Genomic DNA, 9,243 nt, shown 5'->3' with positions numbered 1-9,243 from the left:
AAAATCTTTATCAAGTTCAGTAGAGTTATATTTATACTTATATCATCATCTATAATTACTTGTTTGTTGAAATATTAGTGTCCTTGGTTTTAGCACAAACCTTGACTTTTTCTATGTATAATAGAAGTGTAAATGCTGTGAATTTCTAACAGGAACAATTTCCAGTTGTCTTTTTGATGGAACAAAGCCTTTCACCTGAGCACCGGTCTAGTGTTCATTATAGGTCCAAATGAATGAATTCCATTTTCCCTCTTATCAAGTATATTTGAAAAATCCTGCTCTTCAAGGAGCACTATATCTTAGACATATTCTACTGGATGGCTCCAGAATTGGCTACTATTCTAGGCTGGCACTGCTCTGCCTCCGTCATAGGCATTCCAGAACAACCTTGCTGCATCCTTAGTCCAACCCAGAACCTGCAAGTGGAACATTTCTGCAGTTCCCCATTCATAGGAGACCCTCACAAGGTTACATTTGGAAATTAAAATCTATTTCCTAATATTTTCAAGGTATATGGTTTGCATAATTAGATTGCATGCAATTATGGCCTTGAATAAATAACCTTATTTTTTTAAAAATTAAAGTCTGTGTATGAAAAAGTATTTATGCCATATTTATTGTTAACTTTCATGACTGAGAAACTCAGTTAACTTTTTGTTATTGTTTGCTATTGTTTTGTTATTGAAAGTTATTGTTAAATTTCATGACTGCAGAAACTCAGCTTTCTTTATTAATCTCCAAATGTAACAGAGTTCTCATTTTTTATGAATGGGCAACCAAAGTAGAGAACACGTTCTCTAATGATCTGTTTAAAATATATGCAAATTGTTGATTAGTTATATACTAGTGTTTCAACAGTTTATAATTATTTTATTAAGAAACAAAGCATAATCCACTTGTTTGCACAACAATACGTACTATTTATTATTCAAACTTGATGGAAATTAGCTTAACTGGCAGGGTCAGTTGCAATCAAGAGCGCATCATTCATCCAGCAGGTGCACCTGGAGTGAAAGCCCTAGCCTTAGAAGGAGCTATGAGATAGCTCTGTAGCTCCTTATACAAGATCCAAACCTAAAGAGTGAAAAAAATACAGGTGAACATGACTTCATCGGCTCTTTTATTATATGCCACAATCTTTTCAGATAACTTAATTTTGATGAGCTTGACAGTTTATCATAAAGTTTAGCAACAGTTGATGGAGATATTTCAGGTAGGAAACATTAGTTGCAATGCCAAAGGGCACTGCAAACTCAGGTGTAATTCAGTTGAATACCAGAAGATTAGACCATAGTAATGATATGTCCGGAGAGCAATCCAATTCAGAGAGATAGGCATCTTGAATAGAAAATCTGTCCTGTGTGAAAATGCCAGCAAGAGGGCTAGAGTTGCAGCGAGGCATGGGGAAGGGTGATGGGCAATATTCTATCCCATATTCATACATTTTAAAGATTAAAATGAAATTTTAATTTTCAACAGCCAAGACCTCAGCTCATCGGCAGAGAATAAACATCTATATTGTGTTTGGATTTATAAAATGCTATCATTACTTATCATCACTACTCCCCCCAAAAGACAGTATTGTGACACACAGGAAAGGCTATTAGAAACAATAAAAATTAAAATTAAATAGGTAAGACCATGAAACTTTTTCTAGTGTGTTGAATGGTAACTAGCCCTGGAGTCTAAGTTTTTATCTTTCTTTTTTTTTTTTTTTAAGATTTTATTTATTTATTCATGAGAGACAGAGAGAGCGAGAGAGAGAGAGAGAGAGAGAGAGAGAGAGAGAGGCAGAGACACAGGCAGAGGGAGAAGCAGGCTCCATGCAGGGAGCTGGATGCGGGACTCAATCCCAGGACTCCAAGATCAGGCCCTGGGCTGAAGGCAGCGCTAAACCGCTGAGCCACCCATGCTGCCCATGGAGTCTAAGATTTTAAACTCTGCTGCATACTGGCTTCTGTTATATTACACTGAAATTTCCTTATTTTGTCTTGTAAAATAACACAAAAGGATAGCTGAGCAGAATTTTTTTTAAAAGCAGTAAGAGGGGATCCCTGGGTGGCGCAGCGGTTTGGCGCCTGCCTTTGGCCCAGGGCGCGATCCTGGAGACCCGGGATCGAATCCCACGTCGGGCTCCCGGCGCATGGAGCCTGCTTCTCCCTCTGCCTGTGTCTCTGCCTCTCTCTTTCTCTCTGTATGACTATCATAAATAAATAAAATTAAAAAAAAAATAAAAAAAAAATAAAAGCAGTAAGAGTTGAGAAAGGATTTATTACAGGAAAGTGTGAGGAAGAATAAAAAGAAATAAAAAATAATGCCGTGAACATCTGAAGAATTAAAAAACTGTCAGAATTTAAGCTTTGTCAAAAAAAAGTCTAATTGGATAAAATATAATGGAATTGAAGTGCTTAGGAAAATTCAAGGAAAAATGATCTGAAGTTGAATAGGTAAAATGCAGCTACCTGAGTTTTAATTTAAAATTATGCTAGATAAATAATTGAAACTGATACATAGTCAAGGAAGTAAGGAGAACCAAAGCATCTTTTTCATATTCAATTTCTCCAGGCACTTTTATTGTTCTAACTAGAATTTTGCATTGTTTACAATCAGACAAGGCCTATTACTCTACAGCATATTTTTCCACTTGTAATAAGTAACAAACTCATGTTGTGCACCACATTTTGTGGTGCGTAATAATACTAATCATTTTCTTCAAGCCTATCTTCTGTGTTTCTACTGAGCATCTCCTAAACCATTAACCCCATTAGTTTTTCGTTACCATAGATAATTAACCAAACTATAATTAGCCACATGTCAGAATAGAGTGGTAACTTAAAACTGGATGATGGTATTCACTTCCACTACAAAAAAAAAAAAAAAAAAAAAAAGAAAGAAAAAAAGAAAAAGGAGGAGGGGGCTTTCTTATTTCCTGAAAAGGGCATTTCTTGCCAGATTTCAGCAGAGCATAGCATTTTCTCAAATAACTTTATAAAGAAATAATCTTTGTAATAAAACCCAACTCAGATGTTACCTTTTCAGGAAGCCAAGCCTGATTCCTTAAAGTCAGAATCAATTTGTATCTTCCTTTTTTGTTTGTTTCAAGAGAACTTTACTAGTTTTTTAATTCAAACAATGGTTTTGAATAACTGGTACATTAACATAGGACAAAATCCCAACAGAAGTTGCCCCTCAAAGAAATTTCACGTACTCTTTCCCTCTACCACCAGCTATCCTTCCTAGAGGCAAGCAACATAATTCTTGAGTGTGCCTCCAGATGCATTCCTTAGTACTCAAATTACATACATATGCATGCACAAATAAATATAAACACATTCCTTTCTCAGAAAAATAATGGTGGCATTCTATACACATCTCGCTTTTTAAAAATGTTAAATATGTGTACAGATATGTATATAAAACAAAATATACCTTAAAGAATAATTATGGTATCATGAATATCCATATCAATATGTAGAAGCAACTTCATCTTTTGCTATAATTGCATAGTATTCCATTTTGTGGAAATCCACAGTTTAACCACTTCCTTAATAATGGCCATCTGTTCCCAACTTAATAATTATAGGCAATGCTACTATGAATAACATAGAAGCAGAATTTCTAAGTAAAAAGTTTTATGCATTTGTAATTCAGACAGAAATTTCCAGTTATCTGTTTCCATCGGGAATGCATCATAGTTCTTTACTCTTTCCTCATTACAGTTTGGAGTCTATGCCTGCATATTTCACCTTGCTCAGATTTTTACCTGGCTGAAATATGTATGCCGTACAGAGAGAGGGGTGCCAGCTGGAAAGCCAAGCCAACCCTAATTTCCCCCAAGGTATTGCTGTCAGGACTCAGAATATGAAATTACGCCATTAAATTAAATCACAACTTTGTGATCTGGCTACAACCTCTGGCCTCTCGTGTGCCTGTCCTTCCACTCCAGCCCTGTATCCTGACATTCCCATCTAGTATCTGGAGAACACAGATCAAACTCTCCTGTGTAAATATGGCTCAGGTCCTCAGGCCTGAGGTTGGGCCTCCGCTCCCAGTTCCTGTGTACCCTGCCTGGTCTGCCACCCAGCTCTTCCAGTCAATGGCTTGGCTCATATCTTGGGGGGAAGGAGGTGTTTTCAATTATCATCTTGACTATGGACACAGAAAGGACTTAACATTTCACAAACCATTAGATTGCTTTACAGTTCAAAAACTTTAATTAGAAAGCTGAAGATTCAAATCAACCTAATGTTATTTTAAGGAGCTTAGTTAAAAACAGGTTGACAGAGAGAACATTTTATTCAAAATGTGGTCCTAAGACTTTGTGTGCTTTTCCAAGAAAGCTGTTGATCTTGGCTGCAAGAAATTTCAAGTCCTAAAGGAAAGTAATAACTTTTTGACAAAGACTAAGTATATACTCTTGCATAAAGACAATTATATTCTCTTTCAGATCACATTTCTCAAAACAGAAATTGTTCTTGCTTCATAAAAAATATGGCCTTCCCCCCCGAAGAGTGAATTTTCCATTAGCACGAGTGACACTGAAATAGTCGTTTTTATGTACTTAACAGAACTTAAGCTTATATTTTAGGGAGACTGGCAGGGAAGCAGTTTCATACAATCAAAATAATCCAGGAGTTTTAAAATTTGTTCTGATGGAGGGACATCGTGCTCTTTGATAAAGGCATGAAATAGAGTTGTAATAAAACGAGTACATAATGATGAATTTGGGGATTTAAAGAGACATTATCACATAGTGGATTATATTATAAACCAAGTTTATAAGATATTGGCACCAAGTTTTTAAGATAAATGTATGGGGAAAACTTAAGTGAGAAACTTCTATCCATTACAGTATATTTTTTTCTTCTGCTGGAACATCCAGCTTTCACAGTATTGATATTTCACAATACTGATGAGAGAAGAACTTAATCATTAGGAGAAGACACTGATTGACAGTCTAAGTCAATTGACAATGACTAAGGCAGTAACATCCTTCAAAGGAAAGAATAGATGCCTATTATTGGCTTTGCTTTAATGAGATTTTATTAGAAAGCAGGTCAGCAATTAGCTCTACAGAGCTGAGGGTACAGCTTTGAACTAAGTGGTTCTGCTGTATCTTCCATTCTTTTTTTTTTTTTTTCAAGATTTATTTATTTATTCATGAGAGATACACACAGAGAGAGGCAGAGACACAGGCAGAGGGAGAAGCAGGTTCCTCACAGGAAGCCTGATGTGGGACTCTATCTGGATTCTGGGATCATGACCAGAGCCCAACCGCTGAGCTACCCCGGCGTCCCTATATCTTCCATTCTGATAAATATTTATGCATATATTTGTATTACTGTCAACAAAATTTCACTTTGGTCAAACCTTTCCTGAAAGGCTTGGAAATAAAACACTGCATTTTAAAATTTCTCCCCAAAATGGGGTTCACTGGGATCCCCACCTAGGGATCATGACCTTCAGGATACTCTTTTAAATCTTACTGATTGAGGGGGATCCCTGGGTGGCCCAGCGGTTTGGTACCTGCCTTTGGCCCAGGGCGCGATCCTCGAGTCTCAGGATTGAGTCCCGTGTCAGGCTCCCAGCGTGGGGCCTGCTTCTCCCTCTCTCTGTGTCTCTGCCTCTCTCTCTCTCTCTCTCTGAATAAATTTAAAAAAAAATAAATAAATAAATCTTACTGATTTAGGGGCAGACACTTGGCATCTTAAAGTTTTGATAACAAAATCTCAATATCATGAAAAAAAGAAACAAGAGTTGTAGATCTGGAAAATTAATTCCTCCTACCAATACATTGAGATGGGTGTGGGTATGTATGTGTTTAAAAGCCTTCCCAGAGTCTTCCGTCTATTTAGAATTTAGAGTTGCAGTCAAAATTAAAACAAAACTAGCAGGATTAATTTATAGATTTATAATATTATTATATTTCTCTTCTGGTGATTAATACAAATACTGTAAAATTCTGAATATCTGGGTTGCAGCACTCTCATCTCTATCCTGGATTATTGCAAGAGCCTCCTGTTGGGCTTCCTGCTGCTTCTCTTTTGTGCTCCTTCCCTTCTGGGCTTGCCTAGCAGAGCAGCCAGAGGAATCCAGTTAAACCCAATTCAGACCAGGTCATTGTTCTCTCAAAACCTTCTAATTCTTTCCCATCTCACTTAGAATGAAAGCCAGAGTCCCAGCAAAGCTCTACAAGACCCTCACACTTACCTCTCTCTTTTACCTGGCCACCAGTTTCTTTGAAGTTCTTCAAACATGGCAGGCATCCTCCTGCCTCAGGGCCTTTGCACCTATGTGCCTCCCATGCTTTCTCAGATATCCTTCAGGCTTACTTCTTTTCTCTTGTAGATCAGTGAGGCCTTCCCATCTACAATGAATCCCTGCCTTTTTTTTTTCCATTACAACTTTCCAATGTACTATACATTTTATGTACTCATCATGTTTATCATTTGTCTCCCCTGAAAAGGTTTAAACCTTAGAGGGCAGGGTTTTTTGTTTGCTTTGTTCACTATTGTATTCCTAGTACTTACCGTGGGAAGCCTGGTATATAGGTGCTCAATAAATATTTCTTGAACACTAAGTACTGCCTTCACACAGTTGTCAATGCCCCGAAGACTACCTGGACCACACCTACAGTTGAATGAGTTGGGTTTATTACATGTTACAGCAAGGGAAAACGTGCAGCATGAGGAACTGTGAGGTTTCTCAGTAAGAGGGTATCAGCAAGAGCCTGGGAATAGAACTTCAGTTTTAGTTGGGTCATCTGGCAGAGGGTCTAAGAAAATGGATGTTTGGTCCATTGGATGCTGTCAAAAAGCCGGAGCATATCTATAATTGGGTAAAGAACAGCAGTTGTTCATTCAGCAAGAGAGAGGGATGTTCGGTATTGTCTGGGGGCACGCTGACCTTGTTTTTATCTGTGCTTGGGCAAAATGAAAACGTGGCCTTGCTTTGTTTCATTTTGTCACAGCCTGAGATCAAACTTGTTTGAGGTTGGTATTCTGTGAAATTGTTAGTCTAACAGGAGAATAACATGGCATGGCTCTAAGTGCCTCCAGGTTCTGAAATCTGGATGTTGCTTTTGTTTTTTCCCCTTAAGTGTATCACAAGCAGCTACACACTTGTGGAGGAGTGAGTGGAGAAATAGGTGTAAGGAGAGGATAGAAACTTCTCTGTTCTCTGCAGACTCTTGTATGTCCACATGTCGAGCCCGTCTCACAGGGGACCCCCCTTTTTCACCATCCTCCACGTCGGAATGGGGTGAGGACTGAGGCCTGCTCAGTGTAAGGCAGTCCCCCCTTTTCTGTTATCTTTGTCACATTCCCCACTAGTGGGCTAAACAAGTCAGAGCAGTTTCAGCTAAGCCTTCCTCGTGGTGGCTCTTCTTTCTACTGCGGGAGGGGTTTGAGGAGAAAGCTACCTCCCTTTCCTCTCAGGTTTTCAGGGTTGTGTCACTTTGCTGGGAGTCATTTGTTCAGGGGCTTTCAAAATACCTTCACAGAACTTTCCATGGTGAGGGGAGGGAACTAGTCCTTCGTATATGTTCCCAGAACAAACCCTATTCCCACAAAGAGAAAACTAGGTGATAAAATCTAGGGGTGACATCCAAGTTAAACTGTTCACTTATCCCCACCTCCGATATCTTGCCCCCAACGCTTCCTAAAATTCCACCAATTAGAGATTTGCTTAAAGAAGCAAACCTTCCCGGGATGATTGTAAGGAAGCAAAGAAGGGTGTTGCTACTGGTGACTCCTGGTTCAGTGTAACTGCACAGACAAGAGAGAGGTGGAGCTGGGCAGTGAGGATTTGAGTGGTTCACAGCGGTTCTGAGGCCAAGGGCACGTTTGGAAGGGCAGGCATGGGGAGGTTCCCTGATGCAGAAAGGAGGGTGGGAGAAGCAGCCAGCCAATGATTGCACAGTGCAGGCAGGGGACCCCAAAACTTGCTGACAGGTGCCGAGTGAAGGGATCTCCTCTCAGCGAGCTATGTTTAATTAGGTGAATGACAGAAGGTGCACCAGCACCCTGTGCTGCATGCGCAGGAAGCAGAAAGCTGAGACCAAACAGGTGACACAGGCACTGAATTGTCCTTTTTTTTTTTTTGCTTGTATTTGTTGTGTAAAGCTGCACATTTTATTAGGAGTTCTAGGGACACCTGGGTGGCTCAGTGGTTTAGCACCGCCTTCAGCTCAGGTCGTGATCCTGGGGGTCCTGGGATCGAGCCCACATGGGGCTCCCTGCCAGCAGCCTGCTTCTTTCTCTGCCTGTGTCTCTGCCTCTCTCTCTGTGTCTCTCATGAATAAATAAATAAAATCTTAAACAAAAAAAAGGAGTTCTGCCTACCACCTGCCATGGAAAGTGCACCTCCCATCCATCCACCAGAATCTGGGGAATAAGGAGGAGAGAATCGCTTGGTAACTTTGTAATGAATGGGCGAGGATTTCTGAGGCAGTAATGAGGGGGTTGACCAAAGGGAAAACAGTAATCAGTGGAAAGCAGTGTTTTGAATAAAACTCAAAGCAGAAAGTGTTCTGATAGGTTAGATTTTTATATATACATATATAGCCTTCTCTAACATAAAGTGAATTTTAACTTTAGCAAAAGCTTTTTCTCCTCTATTGACGAAAACATATGCAGATAAATCCATTTTTCTTATCTTGAGGCAGACTATAAAAAAAAATCAAAGATAAGGAACACTTTTAAAGACCATGATTCTTATTGTATTCATAAAATTATATTCCCTTTAAAATACCATTCTCCTGGGGCGCGTGGGTGGTGAAGCTGGTTAAACATCTGCCTTCTGCTCAGGTAGTGATCCCAGAGTCCTGTGATCACCCGGCATCAGGCTCCCTGCTCAGTGGGGAGCCTACTTCTCCCTCTCCCTCTGTGCATCCCCCTGCTTGTGTTCTCTCTCTCTGTGTGTCAAATAAATAAAATCTTTTAAAAAGAAAATACCATTCTTTTCAAATCATAATTTATACCTTCAGTATAACATATATGTTAATAAGTGAGGTAATCTTACCCATCTTTGTGCTATGGAGGAATACAGATATTTATTCAATTTATGGATGAAGAAAATATCTACCTCCATAGCACTTGAAAACTGATATTTTTGTATCTATCCATTTACTTAGTACTCCTTAAATGTCTTTGAATAAAGCTTTACATATTATTTTAGTAATTGGTCTGTTCAGATTTTCTAGTTTTCATAAATTATTTTATTTATTTTTTCGTAAAGTATTTT

This window comes from Vulpes vulpes, chromosome 7 (assembly GCF_048418805.1).
Source record: "Vulpes vulpes isolate BD-2025 chromosome 7, VulVul3, whole genome shotgun sequence".
NCBI lineage: Eukaryota > Metazoa > Chordata > Mammalia > Carnivora > Canidae > Vulpes > Vulpes vulpes.
This window is presented reverse-complemented; position numbering follows the sequence as displayed.